The 16,344-nt window shown below is 43.7% G+C and overlaps 1 pseudogene across 1 annotated transcript; it reads left to right on the plus strand.

The window, feature by feature from the left end:
- Window positions 1-1,114: 1,114 nt before the first annotated feature.
- On the plus strand, window positions 1,115-15,046 carry LOC149308480 (serine protease 57-like; annotated as a pseudogene). Its single transcript, XR_016282206.1, has 6 exons — window positions 1,115-1,290; window positions 5,029-5,051; window positions 5,937-6,106; window positions 6,531-6,675; window positions 11,377-11,637; window positions 14,767-15,046. The product of XR_016282206.1 is annotated as a serine protease 57-like (transcript).
- The last annotated feature ends 1,298 nt before the right edge of the window (window positions 15,047-16,344 follow it).

The raw sequence follows: 16,344 nt of genomic DNA on the forward strand, positions 1-16,344 counted from the left end.
GGGAAGTAGATTTTGATATATATTGTATTGTATTGTATTATTGTTAGCCGCCCCGATTGACCTCAAAGGGGCGGGATATAAATAAAATTTTATTATTATTATTATTATTATTATTATTATTATCATTGTTATTGTTGTTGTTATTTTGTTTTGTTTTATATCCTCTGACAAGATTGTAATAAATTTGCATTAAAACAGTTCTTGTTCTAAGACAAGGCTACCTGATTGATAAGTGTATCACAGTAACTAAGTTCAGAGTATTCCTACATGTGTTTGTGTTCTGGCCCTAGAGTCACACAGATGTGGGGAGAACCCACCATGGATCAAATGGCATAGAAGGAACGTCTCTCAGGGGCCATGTTGCTCATACCTATAGCCTACCAGGAGGGAGGGAGTCATTGCCCAGACGGATCTTCTGTTTCCACTGACCTCCTCCCCCCAATCCTTCTACTATTTACTATTATAGAGGGCATTTTTTCCTCCCTGAGTGCCTTTCCATTCTGTTCTGAAGTGAGCGCCCCAGCTATCCATGCCTCAGAGGAAGACTGTGACTCCCAGCATCCCTGCGCCATGCTAGCTAGAGTCCATCCATGTGTTTAGCCTGATGACAAGAAGGTCTAGAGGGGACATGATCGTCATGTTTAAATATCTAAAGGGATGTCACATCAAAGAGGGAAGAGGCTTGTTTCCCATAGCTCCAGAGACAAGGACAAGGAGCAACAGATACAAACTACAGGAGAAATTATTCCACCAAAATCTCAGGGGGAACTTCATTATGGTCAGAGCTGTAGGTCGTTGGAGGACACAGCCTTGGAGGGCGACGGAGGCTCCTTCTTTGGAGGTTTTTAAAGAGAGGATGGTCAAAGCTGTTGGACATTGGAGGACACAGCCTTGGAGGGTGATGGAGTCTCCTTCTTTGGAGGTTTTTAAACAGAGGCTGAATGGCCATCTTTTGCTGGTGCTTTGATTCTGTGTTCTTGCACAGCACAAAGGGGTTGGGTTGGATGACCCTTGAGGTCTCTTCCAATGCTAGGATTGTAACATCTTAGGGGACAGGACCCTCTTGGCCCAGATTCGCACATGCAGAGCAGGCAACACTGCTGGCAGACCCGGCATGCTTTCCTACCAACTGAGAATCTGGAGGCTCAGCTTGGCCTCTAGCCTACTCACCCTCAATGGCAATGTGGCCGGCCAAAGCCACGCAACACAGTCTGACCTGCCCATTTGTGGCCTTGTGCGGGAGCCCTGGTGTCACAGTGGCACTGCAGCCATTGACAGCCACAGAGTTGTGTGAGTTTGATCTCAGGGACTCGAAGGTTGTAGAATCATAGAGTCATAGCATGTTATCACATGGAAGTTTAAAGTGGGAACAATGCAGGGCCACCCAGGGCTTAGGGACAAATTCGCAGCTGCTTTTCACATGATGCTGAGGACAATCAGAAGAGAATGCAGGGAGAATGTGAGGTCAATCAGGAAATGAGTAAATTCGCAAAACTATCGGATTTACATTTCCACCTTGCTTGCAAATGGACTCCTCTCACATAATGGCTGCTGTGTGGAAAACCAAGGCTCCAGATGCATCCGTTTTCCTGATTTCCTGAGCTGCCTTGCTGTCTGTCCCTGGGAGAGACTTCTTCAAGGGATACACAAACGCACAGTTCCCTGGCCCAGCCTCTCTCCTCCTCTTTGCAGCCTGGCAAATGTGAGAAGAGAGAGAGAGAAAGTGTTTTGAAAGTCCTCCTGGACAGGAGGGAGAAATGGAGGACCTGTCTTCCTGGAGAAATGAAGAATGGGAGAAGATTATACAGTAGTATATCTTCAAAAAAAATGGGGGGGGGGATTAGCATTTTAGGAACAGAATTAGATTAGGGAACAAGATAATGAATGAAAGAATGTGATATACTCTAGTGATGATTTGCGTAAGACTCTACAAAAATGGAAGGGTAAATGTTCCTTCCTCCCCTTTAACCAAGACTCCAGTGCTTTGCAGTTCTCCAAATGAGGCTTGACCCGTTCAGTCTGCAGTTCAGCACTTTTGGAGCAATTACCTTTTTGCATTTCCATTTACTGTATTGAGGGCTGATAATGATTGGAGTTGAACCGTTTCTGGAAGGCCACAAGTTTCCCTACTTCTTCCCTACCTTCTACCCATTCTCCACTTTGATTTTAGAGGACGGTCTATATGGCCTCTGGGTTTATTTTTGGGTCAGGGGTGTAGCAAGATTGACAGAGTGGGCAGAAGCATCATGGTTAGGAGGGGAGAAAAACCCGAGAGTTATCTTTTCTGGATTGCAACTCCCAAAATCTATCGGCCAGCGTTCACTCTTGGACATTCTGGAACTTGTAGACTGAAGCCTAACTATCTCAACATGTGGAAGGCCCTATTACATTTTGAAATACGCAAAACCATGCATTGTACGATTACCAAAGTTGCCTTTCCATTACATAAGCCCCTTAAGTTTACAGATTCAAAATGAGTCCCTATACTACTGATGGGATTATCGTAGCTGCATGTCTTCCATACATAGCAAGGATAGACAACCGTGGCCTGTCAAAAGGTGGGCAATTTTCAGCCCTCGGAGACCCCAGATAGCAAAAATGTCCTTTAAAAAAACCTGGAAGTTGTTAAATGCCCATTCTAGTTTTGGAAAAACAGGTTTTTAAATGAAAGGTTATGCAATGCAGGGAAGTGACAATGGATTTCAATGGATGTGACCAAGATATCTGCGCTCTGTTAGGAGGATATATAACCAGTGGGAGGCGGCAGCCCTGTTTCTCTACCAGCCAAACTTCTGTGGATGGTGGCTTTCTTTGGGTAGAAGAGATCTCAGCCATCGTGCCAGAAAGAAGATGAAGCTCTCTTGGGTGCTGCTGCTTGTTTGGCTCCAGACAGGTAAAACATAACTTCTTTTTTCATTGGGATGGGTGCCGGTGAGGGCTCTGCTCTCTGAAAACAATATACCCTCTGACATATAAATAGCTGGGACTTATGTGGCCAAGGAACATCGGAGGTGGTCAATGTGGCAAAGGTTATCAATGAGGAAGAATAGGCAAGCTAACATAGTCTAGAGAAGTTTGCTTTTGCCTGAGTCTCATGGGAAGGACTTATGTGGCTAAGGAATGGTCAACATGGCAAAGGTTTACATATGCCCTTCATCCTGGAGAGAAGTGACCAGTGGGGTCCCACAGGGCTCTGTCCTGGGCCCAGTGCTATTCAACATCTTTATCAATGACCTGGATGACAGAATTGGGAGCATACTTATCAAATTTGCAGATGACACCAAATTAGGGGGAATAGCTAATACCCCAGAGGGGTATTATGACCTGAATAGACTAGAAAGCTGGGCCAAGGCTAACAAAATGAAATTCAACACAGAGAAATGTAAGGTATTGCACTTGGGGCGGAAAAACAAAATGCACAGATATAGGATGGGTGACACCTGGCTGAATGAAACTACGTGTGAAAGGGATCTAGGAGTCCAAGTGGACCACAAGTTGAACATGAGTGAACAGTGTGATGTGGCAGCTAAAAAGGCCAATGCTATTTTAGGCTGCATCAATAGAAGTATAGTGTCTAGATCAAGAGAAGTAATAGTGCCACTGTATTCTGCTTTGGTCAGGCCTCACCTAGAATATTGTGTCCAGTTCTGGGCGCCACAATTCAGAAAAGACATTGAGAAACTGGAGCGTGTCCAAAGGAGAGCGACAAAAATGGTGAAGGGTCTGGAGACCATGCCCTATGAGGAACGACTTAGGGAGCTGGGGATGTTTAGCCTGGAGAAAAGAAGGTTAAGAGGTGATATGATAGCCCTGTTTAAATATTTGAAAGGATGTCATATTGAGGAGGAAGCAAGCTTGTTTTCTGCTGCTCCAGAGAACAGGACCCGGAACAATGGATGCAAGCTACAGGAAAAGAGATTCCACTTGAACATTAGGAGGAACTTCCTGACAGTAAGGGCTGTTCGACAGTGGAATGCACTTCCTCGGAAGGTGATAGAGTCTCCTTCCTTAGAGGTCTTTAAACAGAGGCTGGATGGCCATCTGTCAGGGATGCTTTGATTTGGATTTCCTGCATGGCAGGGGGTTGGACTGGATGGCCCTAGTGGTCTCTTCCAACTCTACGATTCTATGATTCTATGATTCTATATGTAAAAGCATTCAGTGCCCAGGCTAGAATGGAATGGTCTTCATTTGCTAATGAAACGGCAGGTGAATATACCTATAATGTACATCCTATCATATATTAATACAGTTATAATGTAGATATAGGACTTGCAATGGCATGGCATTAATTCTTCCTACCCTGTAAAACCCCTGTCAAATTTTACGCCTCTTGAATCTCCCATCCTCCTTCCTCTTCCAGCCAGACCAGATCGAAGGTTTCCCCATATGACCTTACATCACCCAACTGTTTCCCTTTATTCTGAGGCAACCCCTTGGTTTTTTTCCTTCCTCCAAAATGGAACACACATATATCAGTTAACATGGTCAGTGTATTTCTGGGCAGTTACTTCCTTAACAGAAAACGAAGCACCAGAGGCCAAAATAACATGGAAATATTTTTTATTTTATTTTATTTTATTTAGGGATAGGTTCCTACAAATACACAGAAAGAAGAGAACAGGGAATGCCTGTTCCACAACAGAGAAAGCCTGTTTCAGTTGTCATGCACAATGCATGGCAAGAAGTGCAATTTCATCTCTCAGACAGAGAATATAATGCCTCTTCGACAACACCAGTGTCTTCTGGTTCATCCTAATGCAAATTTCAGAGAGCATAAGGGAATGCTTCTTTTACAAATACCACCAATGCCTTCTGATATGCGTGACGATGTCTTTATTATAGTCTCAAAGGTGCTCCAAGATCCCTTTGCATACTGCTTTTCCAAACTAACACGGCTATGTCTCTGAATTCCCGTTCAAAAACTGTTGGGAATGATGAAGATCCCTCTCAGTGCTGGGCATCCTGTGATCCTCTAGATGAGCATGTTGCTCTTCGGGCATAATCTTCCATTCCTCTCTTTTGCAGTATTACCAATGCCCTCAGCCATAGTCAGCCTAGCCGGTGGTAAAATATAAGGAGACTCTCATCCCGTACGTTATTTTAATCCCTGTTTTAAGCTCAGCAATATCGCATACCAAATATTTTGATATGTGTTCCTTTCCAAAGGCTGAAGGGACAGCCTCTCATATATCAGAGAATCTAGGAGTCCAAGTAGACCACAAGTTGAACATGAGTCAACAGTGCGATGTGACAGCTAAAAAAGCCAATGCAATTTTAGGCTGCATCAATAAAAGTATAGTGTCTAGAACAAGGGAAGTAATAGTGCCACTCTATTCTGCTCTGGTCAGGCCCCACCTGGAATAATGTTGTGTCCAGTTCTGGGCACCACAATTCAAAAAGGACATTGAGAAACTGGAGTGTGTCCAAAGGAGGGCGACTAAAATGGTGAAGGGTCTGGAAACCATGACTTAGGGAGCTGGGGATGTTTAGCCTGGAGAAGAGAAGGTTAGGAGGTGATATGACAGCCCTGTTTAAATACTTGAAGGGATGCCATATTGAGGAGGGAACAAGCTTGTATTCTGCTGCCCCAGAGACTAGGACCCGGAGCAATGGATGCAAGCTCTAGATTCCAGCTCAACATTAGGAAGAACTTCTTTGACAGTAAATGCTGATCGACAGTGGAAGACACTCCCCCAGAAGGCGTCAGAGTCTCCTTCTTTGGAGATTTTTAAACAGCCTTGATGGCCATCTATCAGGAGAGCTTTGATTGTGTCTTCCTGCATGGCAAGGGGTTGGATATGGGGGTCTCTTCCAGCTCTATGGTTCTATGGTTAAGATATGCCATGTGTGCCTGGCTTTGAAAATGTTTTGGGTTACTTGCCTGTTGCTCAGCCACAGCCCTAGTTCATAACACTCTCTCTTTCATCTCCTAGGCCTTTGGTTTCCCACCAACACTTTGGGGAGCTGGGTGATCGGGGGTCAGGAAGCAAAACCCCATTCGTGGCCCTTTATGGCTTCTATCCAACTGAACGGGATGCACCTGTGGCGGGTTCTTGGTGCAGAAACGATGGGTCATGACAGCTGCCCACTGCATAATTCCTCGGTACGTAAGAGCGGTTTAACACTGTATACTGAGTTTCCACAGGGGGAAAGCGTATTGAGCTCCTTGGTGGTGATGCATGGAACATTTTGAGTTGCAGGGAGTTGACTTTCTTCTGAGGTTGAGAGAGTATGACTTACATGAGGTCATGGCCAAGCAGGACACAAGGCAAGGAGCCAACGCAACACAAATACAATGGTGGTTCAAGTGTTGTACTTTAGAGAACAGTCTAAATTGACACTTGGCAACGACCTTGCAAAAGTCATACTCGCTCAGCCTCAGAAGAAAGCAAACTCTCTCTGAACAAAGCTTGCTAAGAAAATCCTATTTATAGCTTTGTGACAGCATCACCATAAGTTGGAAAGGCACATCACAATAAAACCAGTAACCATTGCTATTGTGATCTTTTTTTGATTTGCAACTGCAGACGATTTCCCAACATCCACGTTGTGCTGGGTGCCCACTCCCTGAAGACGCCTGAGGCTTCACAGCAAATCTTCAGCATCCAGGAATCCGTGGCACACCTGCATAATGACCCCGTGAGAGTTAAGAATGACATCCGTTTACTCAAAGTGAGTAGGTAAAGTAGGACAAAACTGGCATATGCTTTGGATAGAGAACTGGTAAATGTTACTTCTTTTCACTATAACCCCTAGAAACCTACAGCCAGCATGGCTAGTGATCATCTTAGCTGGGGGATTCTGAGACCCTAAAACCAACACCTATGTCATTTTTCCAGTTCCATCCTGTTCTTACATTAAGTCAGTCTAAGAAATACTATAGGATTTATTGATATGCTTTCATGCTGAAGAAGATTAACATAACTATATAGAGTTACCAGGGCAGGAGTAGTCCAGGCCAAGATTTCCTGCTCAGGACTGAATCAACTTATGTGTGCTGATAGAGCTCAAAAAATTAATTTCCAGGAAGCAAGAAAATATATGATTAATTCTCTAGCATCTCTGACACTGGCTGAGGATAAATAAATGTATAGGTTAAGTTCTCCTGGACTCCTGTCATTTCGTTGGACACATTCTTGCAAACAAGCTTGTAAAATGTGGGCTAGACAAGGCAACTGTTACGTGGATTTGTAATTGGTTGACCGGACGAACCCAAAGGGTGCTCAGCAATGGCTCATTTTCATCCTGGAGAGAAGTGACCAGTGGGGTCCCACAGGGCTCTGTCCTGGGCCCAGTGCTATTCAACACCTTTATCAATGACTTGGAGGACAGAATTGGGAGCATATTTATCAAATTTACAGATGACACCAAATTAGGAGGACTCCAGAGGACAGGATCAAAATTCAAAATGATCTGAATAGACTAGAAAGCTGGGCCACAGCTAACAAAATGAACTTCAACAGGGAGAAATGAAAGGTACTGCACTTAGGGTGAAAAAATGAAATGAAGAGATATAGGATTATGGGGGACACCTGGCTTAAGGAGGCAACATGTGAAAGGGATCTAGGAGTCCAAGTAGACCACAACTTGAAGATGAGTCAACAGTGTGATGCGGCAGCTAACAAGGCCAATGCGATTTTAGACTGCATCAATAGAAGTATAGTGTCTAGATCAAGGGAAGTAATAGTACCACTATATTCTGCTCTGGTCAGGCCCCACCTGGAATATTGTGTCCAGTTCTGGGCGCCACAATTCAAAAAGGACATTGAGAAACTGGAGCGTGTCCAAAGGAGGGCGACTAAAATGGTGAAGGGTCTAGAAACCAAGCCCTATGAGGAACACCTTAGGGAGCTGGGTATGTTTAGCCTGGAGAAAAGAAGGTTAAGAGGTTATATGATAGCTCTGTTTAAATATTTGAAGGGATGTCATACTGAGGAGGGAGCAAGCTTGTTTTCTGCTGCTCCAGAGAACAGGACCAGGAACAATGGATCCAAGCTGCAGGAAAAGAGATTCCACCTCAACATTAGGAGGAACTTCCTGACAGTAAGGGCTGTTTGACAGTGGAACACACTTCCTAGGAGTGTAGTGGAGTCTCCATCCTTGGAGGTCTTCAAACGGAGGCTGGATAGTCATCTGTCGGGGATGCTTTGATCTGGATTTCCTGCATGGCAGGGGGTTGGACTGGATGGCCCTTGCGTTCTCTTCCAACTCTATGATTCTATGATTCTATGATGTTGCTGCCAACCTGGTAACAATAATATTAAACGATAGATCGCTTTGTTGTGTCTTCAGTCTTGGAAAAAATGACTCCTAGATCCCTTTCACATGTTGCCTCCTTAAGCCAGGTGTCCCCCATAATCCTATATCTCTTCATTTCATTTTTTCACCCTAAGTGACCAACAAAAGAATGTGCACAGAAAATCCACAGCACTAAAATGTTTGAAACAACGACTGTGTTGCAGCTATGAGGCCCCAGTGTTCTAGTACAGTATATCTTTCCAACATTTCATAGGTGAAATGATTTAATAATTACTTTTGATACCTTTTTCTGATTAAGAATCTAAGCTTGCGTAAAGTATTCTGTGCTTTAGAGTTGGGCCAATAAATAATAATAATAATAAACTGTTTATTTATAGCCTGCTTTTCCTTGGCAGATCAAAGCGGGTTATACAGAAGTACACAAATATACACTTTACAAACAGTAATCACATAAGCATTCAAGTTGATATATAAACTATTAGAAACAATATTAAAATTACAAGATTAAAACCATACAAAAACTAGTTTAAAGTGCTGGTGCAACGAGTGCAGCGGGGAGAGAGCAGATCTTACAACATCTGGGGGAAAGCCTGTTGGAAGAGGAAGGTTTTTAACCTCTTCCTAAATAGGTCAAGGGAGGTAGCCGAGCGGAGCTCACCGGGAATAGGGTTGCCATAAGTCAGGACCTCCAAACCGGGACAAATGTAGGAAAACATTTTCAAATGTAGGACACATTTTTTAAAATTGGAGGACACATGAAAAAAATTGATGATTTTAAAAAAATGTTAATATAAATGCATGTTTCTTAGGCATGATCAAAATGGAGGACATTTTGGCATTATTTCTAGACAGATAAAAATAATATAAAATAAAAAAGGTTATTTTTAATAATAAAAATAAATATAAAATATAAAGGAAGGGTTGTTTATTTTTAAGAATAAAAAATAATTAAAAAATAAAAGAAATAAGGCAGAGCCGAAGTGGCCACTCACCTCTCCACTTCCTCCTCCCCAGCGCCATTTGGAAATGGCGCTCTCCCCTCCCCCTGGCCCAGAGGCCTACCCTCATTGGTCCTCCTCTCTGCCTCCTCCTCCTCCTCCTAGTCCTCCTCCTCCAAAGCTCTTTGGCACTGGCCAATGGGGCTGGAAACAGCCCCGCCCCTGCTCTTCAGCCATTGGCCAGCCAGCCAAAGGGGACGAGCTCCCTGTTTTCAGCCCCTTGTGCGGGCGCGCTAGCAGGGAAGCGTGTGCTGTTGCAGCCGCGCGGGGCTAGAAAAGAGGAGCTTGTCCCCTTTGGCTGACTGGCTGGCTGGCCAAAGAGGACTAGCTCCTCTTTTCTAGCCCCGCGCACAGGCGCGCTAGCGGGGCGAGCGCACGTTGTTGCCAGCCCAGGCAAGTGCCACGTGGCACTGTCAGGCAGAGGAGGGTGACGCTGCCGAGGAGGAGGAGGTGGGTGGCTGCCAGCCGCACACATTAGCGGTCGCGGCAATGGCCGCACGCATTAGCGGTCGCGGCAATGGCACAAAGCCGGGATTTTGGCCAAACCGGGCCAGGGCGGGGCGGGGTCCTCCAAAAGCGGGATTGTCCCGGGGGCCGCCGGGATATGGCATCCCTAACCGGGAAGAGAGTTCCAAAGCTGCAGGGCTGAGATAAAGGTGCTGCTGCTTGTGGATTTTGGATTTTGTTGTATTATAAGCCCTGTTTGAATTGGTGCTGAAATGAGGCCAATATCAAGGCTTCAAAAGTGAGGGCATTCCAAAATGGAGGTGCCCCATAGAACACTAATGTCCCACAAGCTGGAGCCTACTGGAAATCATGCCTTAGGAGGAGTAACTTAGGGAGCTGGGTGTGTTTTAACCTGGAGAAGAGATGGTTAAGAGGAGATATGATAGCTCTCTTTAAGTATTTGGAAGGGTGTCATAATGAGGATGGAGCAAGCTTGTTTTCTGCTGCTCCAGAGAATAGGATCTGGAGCAATGGATGCAAACTACAGGTAAAGATTCCACCTCAACATTAGGAGGGACTTCCTGACAGTAAGGGCTGTTTGACAGTGGAACCTACTCCCTTGGAGAGTAGTGGAGTCTCCTCCTTTGGAGGTCTTTAAACAGAGGCTGGGCATCTGTTGGGGGTGCTTTGTGAGATCCTGCATGGCTGAAGTGAGTTGGACTGGATGGCCCTTGTGGTCTCTTCCAACTCTGTGATTCTACTGTTGAGAGACAGGGCAATTGTAGAATCAAATCTAGTGAGAAAGAACTCCAAACACTCAGCATACATTCCTGAAAGCTATTAATCCAACCTCAGTTTAAAGATAGCAAATCCACCCCATATTCTGGTTAACTCACTGGTCCATGCAAAACAAATTTGCAGCACACCCTTGAAGATGCCTATAATATAAACTGACCATCTTGGCTGCCTTCTGGACATGTCACATCAATATCGTTTTTGAACTGTTCATGAAAAAATATTCAGGAATAGCCATGTTGGCTGTGTAGCAAAGCACACCAAAATCCAAAATCCATGAGCAGTTCTACCTTCCTCAGGCCAACTCAAAAGCATAAAATAAATGATGTAAACTTTCAAAGCTTCATTGCTTCTTTCTCAGGGCAATATGTTAAAAACCATACAGGAGAATAAAAATGATTACATTAGAGTCACAGGCCTAAATTCTGAGATGTTGAGGGATTTAAATGTTTTCAGTGGCTACAAACCAAAGACAGGTAATAAAACAAGAAGTTATTTATCTTGATATCAATACCAGATTTATGCTGACCGTTCTTGCCAAACTGGGGTATGCTTTCTTTCAAAATCATAGTGTTTCTCTTCATGGACTAATATTATTTGTGAACTGTCGAAGGGCTTGCTGTTTCACAGTCCATTATATTAATCTCATCTTGAGAGTGTTGCTTGCTTTTCTTTTGGAATTATTTGTCATTCCCAAAAAGTGGCATTCATTCCCAACCTCTGGATGAAATGGCTCCCCTGCCTCTTTCACAACAGAGCAGCTCTCAGATTTTTGCATTGTTTTCTAAATACGCAGTTCTACCACAAGAAGGAAACAAAGCTCAGCATTACCAGTACAGGTATTTCTCTTCTTTCCACCCCGTTCTTTTTCCAGTTGAATCAGTCAGTAAATTTCAGCCCGGAGGTCAAGAGAATCCGGCTCCCCAATGAAAACAGCCACCTCCTCCCCGGTGTCACCTGCAAAGTTGGTGGCTGGGGGGACATCTCGAATTATGGGACCATTCCCACAAAGCTGATGGAAGCCACAGTGACTGTGGTGGACAGGAATGCATATAATGCATCATGGGCTGGCCATGTCTATGATGGGATGATCTGTACCTCCCACCCCAGTCCAGGTCTGCGTGGCTTCTGTTCGGTAAGTCTTGGGATATCAATCAAAATAACAAAGTAAGCAAATCAATCCCTCCATCGCCACTGCCCTCTCCTTATCTAGGGTTGTTGGTTTGAGTCAGGGTTGCCAACTATCCCTTATGATAAAGGATGTCCTTGAGGGTTGGAAAGCTTGTCCTTCACTATAAGAAGTGTTCCCTGTTTGAAGGGTGGAAGGCCCCACAAAGACAGAAGTGTGTGCAGAATGTAATTTATGACCTCTATCCCAGTAGCCTCAACACAAGGACTGGGGAGCAAAACAACACTTTAAACTATTATTCTCCTGTGGAAGACTCTAAAGGTGTTCTTTGCTTCCTTGCCGGCTCAAAGGACCAGCTAAACAGGATCGTTTGTAGATTGAGGTCTATGGGGGGAAATGGAAGTCTTTCAAATCCGAATCAAGATAGAGCTCTCTTTAAAACAGACAGGGCTATAATGGCTATCTGGTGGGGAGGGTACTGGATTTTCAGGTTTTGTAACATTTGCACACAGAAAGGAACAGACCGAGGGTCTCTACCATAGCTCACAAGGGAGAGGAACATTAAAGCTCTTTTTCTCTCCCTTGTAAATCCTGAAGAGGACATTTAACCTTAACATCCAAATTACTAGAAACTCGCATCTCTCAAACCATGGATCTGCTGATCTGCAGGAATCTATTCTCCTAGAGGGGAAACAAAGGCTCTCCTTCATCCAAGCAAGACTAGCTGTCACATGTGGATGTCCGGGCGGTAAAAAAGATCTGTAGTTTAACCAAGTACAGCTTTTTAATTTAACAAAATGTTAGGTCTTTTGCTTACAACCTGGATCACACTAAGGTTGTCTTAGTAGTGCCAAAACAATCACACATAACAACAGAACAGACTAGCAAATCATGGGGGCCCTAATCTACTAAGGGGGAAAGGGGGGATAATAGCCAAAATTTATGTGATAAGCTACCAGGATGATGGGCTTTGCAACCCTTTATGTCCATGACCTGGGTTTTCATTTCTGGTGGCCAATTCTTTGGGAACAAGACGCCTAAGTGCTTAAGCGATTGATCAACAGAAAAACAGTTTTGAAAGACGCAAATGGGAACGGGGAACAAAAATAGCCTGCGTCAAAATGCATTGAAGGAATTGGCGTCACTGTGACGTCTAATCGCCAAAGCGCTTTATTGACAGCTTTTTTAAAAAAAACCTGTTACAGAAAGGCAATGGGAATGGGGAACAAAAAAGTCTGCATCAAAATACAATGGAGAAATATCAATGGGAATGAGAACATGGGTCAAGAAAAACTGAGTCTGTTTGCTCCCTTTTGCAATGGGAACGATGGATGTGATTCGAATAAGACTCAGATACGCAATCTGAGACAGACTCGCAGCGAGATTCGTTGATTTATATGCCCAGTGGGAATGGGCCCCTAAAATCAAAATAAAGTCCACCAGATGTTCTATATGCATTTGTGTGCTGGGAAGTACGTGAAATGGTTGTTCCACCAATGGAGATCATGTATCTGGAGAATGCCTGAAAGACTTCCCCATGGAGAAAAATAGTTCTCATCCATGCTAGGTTTTGCCGCACAGTAATCAGAGTTCTAAGCAAAAAAGAAAGAAATAGGAGTGAGAGAACCATGGGGAGATCCTGTGGCCACCATTAGTCTTCGATAACATCTGCATATTCATGTGATGAAGATGGGACAATGTCTATCATAGCACTTTCTCCATTGCTAGTTTCAACATCTTGAACGTCCATTTGATTGTTATGTTCTCCAATGCCCAAGTCTTCGATATAGTCTGCAGTTACGTCTTGACATGATAACTGAGTTGTAAGGATTTGTTCACCTTCTCCATCACCTTGAACTTCCATTGCCATCTTTCTGTTGCTACTTGTGTTTTCAACACTGCCTTCACCAACCAGATGTTCTGTATGCATTTTGGCAGTGGGAAATACAACGTAATCTTCTTGAAATGGTTGTTCCATCAATGGAGATCTTGTATCTGGAGAACGCCTGAAAGACTTCCTCATGGAGAAAAATAGTTCTCATCCATGCTAGGTTTTACTGCACAGTAATCAGAGTTCTAAGCAAAAAAGAAAGAAATAGGATTGAGATGTAGGCAAGGACTTACAGATGGCTTACCTTCAGATAGGCTGGTCCCAAACTGTATAGGGCAAAATTGTTTTCTGTGGGTTTCCCAGGCTATGTGGCCACATTTAACTGAGAATTTATTTCTGACGTTTTGCCAGCATCTGTAGCTGGCATCTTTAGAAATGCCAGTCACAGATGCTGGTGAAATGTCAGGAATAAACTCTTCTAGAACATGGCCACATAGCCCGAAAAACCCATGAAAATCTATGGGTGCCAGCCATGAAAGCCTTCGACTTCACAGTGGCTGTCTTTCATTTCTAATCCCCACTAACATGGGGATTAGAAGCCCTGGTGGCACAGCGGTTAAATGCCTATACTGCAACCACTCCCTCAAAACCATAAGGTTGCGAGTTCAATACCAGCGAAAGGGCTCAAGCTTGACTCAGGCTTGCATCCTTCCAAGGAGGTCGCTAAAATGAGTCCCCAGATTGTTGGGGGCAATTAGCTAACTGTTGTAAACTGCTTAGACACTGTTAGTTCAGTATGGAGCAGTATATAAATGAAGCTGTTTGTTTGTTTTTACCATGATTACTACTGCTGCTACTACTCAGTTCCCCCCCCCCACACACACACAAACTGTTCCCTAAGTAAAACATTTTAGATAAACTTGGCAATAATCCACCTGATGGGATGATCTGTGCCTCCCACCCCAGTCCAGGTATGCGAAGCTTCTGTTCGGCAAGTCTTTGGATATCAATCAAAATTAAAAGTAAATAAATCAATCCCTCCATTGCCACTGCCCTCTCCTTATCTAGGGTTGTTGGTTTGAGTCAGGGTTGCCAACTATCCCTTATGATAAAGGATGTCCTTAAGTTGAGGGTTGGAAAGCTTGTCCCTCATTATAAGGAGTGTCCCCTATTTGAAGGGTGGAAGGCCTCACAAAGACAGAAGTGTGTGCAGAATGTAATTTATGACCTCTACTATATCCCAGTAGCCTCCATGGCTCAGGTTTTCCATGGTCTGGTACTCACAGCACTTACTGATTTTCCAGGGAGACTCTGGAGGACCTCTGGTTTGTGGGACTAGAGTACATGGTATCGTCTCCTTCAATGGGAAGAGATGTGGATCTGGCAAGTACCCTGATGTCTACACTCAGATCTCCAAATACACCCCCTGGGTCCGTCACATCTTGGAGACATTTTAATCAGAGGTCTCGGAAAGAGCTATATTGGAGTCACACAGTTCCTTTGAAATGATAGTTCACAATAAAGATGTAAAATGGAGCTGGGATAGTTGGTAAAGTGTTTTGCCAAATAAAACATTATAGTATTTTTCAGGTGCCACAAGACTCAGTCGTTTTTCCTGCAGGCATTCCAGGAGCAGACAAATGTCCCGCTTTATTCCTGTCACCGGAGACACAGTTCCTCATCCTGCTAAAAGCTCAGCTATATTACAGGAGCCTGTATTCAAATCCTGGATTGAATCCTGGATTCAAATGGGCATCCATGGAAATTATATTTATTACAATACTAGATACTTGTATTAGTAATACTAATATTAGTAATAGTAGTATTACTAATATTAATAGTAGAGTTGGAAAGGGTGCCTGAGGCCATAAAGTCCAACCTCCTGCTCAGTTAAGAATCTACACCTAAACTGAGTTAAAAGTGCAAAAGCATGTGCGCTCATCAGCCTCTTTTGGGAGACATCTAGCGACCCTCACCATTCTCCAACTTCCCTTAACTCTCAAAATGTTCCTTCTAGTGTTTAATGAAAATCTACTCTGTAGGTTACAACAATTGTATCTGATTCTACCCTCTGGGGCAGCGGAGAATAAACCTGCCCCTTCTCTCTGAGACAGCCCTTGAGGCGCCATATAATATAAATGAGGCTCCAATACAATTAACCTTTTATGAAAAACCATGTACTGAGGATAGGCATAGAGTACCAAATATATATAAATACATAACTGAAATAACATATAGAAACGGGCAAATCTATGAATATTATGGCAATCAGATTTGGATGTCACAATGTCTGATTCCAACTGGTCTCACATCTGGGGGGAATAACCAACTGTACACATCTTGTCCAGCTATCACCATAGAAAATGTGATTTGGGAAAATAACACACAAATGGTACTGAACACTTATATAATGATCTCAGATGTCCAGGATGATAATGGCAAGATGCTGGAGGGGATGTCAAGATTTGGGCTCATATAAACACGGGTGGCTTTACTGTCCAAAAGTCAGACACTTCTGGTTTGCAGTTTTATACCAAATATTGGAGATTACCAGACAGACTATTACCTTCTGTCCTGCTCTCATCCCATCGTCCCTTTACATCAAGAGCCAATTCAAACATAGGAAGTGAATATTGCTTCGTCTAGCAGCAACAACACTGGAAGTGGATCAATGCTAGAAGACACAGGACCTTAAAAGAGACAATTGGTGGTAAAGAATTTGGAAAACCTGGCAGCTAGGAAAACTTATGTACTCTATATTTTGTACTCTATATATAAAGTTTGTAAAGGACACAAGAAAGACATTTTATGAAGCCTGGACCATCTTTATTTACTATATTAATTGTCAACACTGCCAGTTGTTCCTCTGGAAGGACCCACAG

Source organism: Sceloporus occidentalis, unplaced genomic scaffold (assembly GCF_023333645.1).
Source record: "Sceloporus occidentalis isolate IW3139 unplaced genomic scaffold, rSceOcc1.0.p SCAF_8, whole genome shotgun sequence".
Classification (NCBI taxonomy): domain Eukaryota; kingdom Metazoa; phylum Chordata; class Lepidosauria; order Squamata; family Phrynosomatidae; genus Sceloporus; species Sceloporus occidentalis.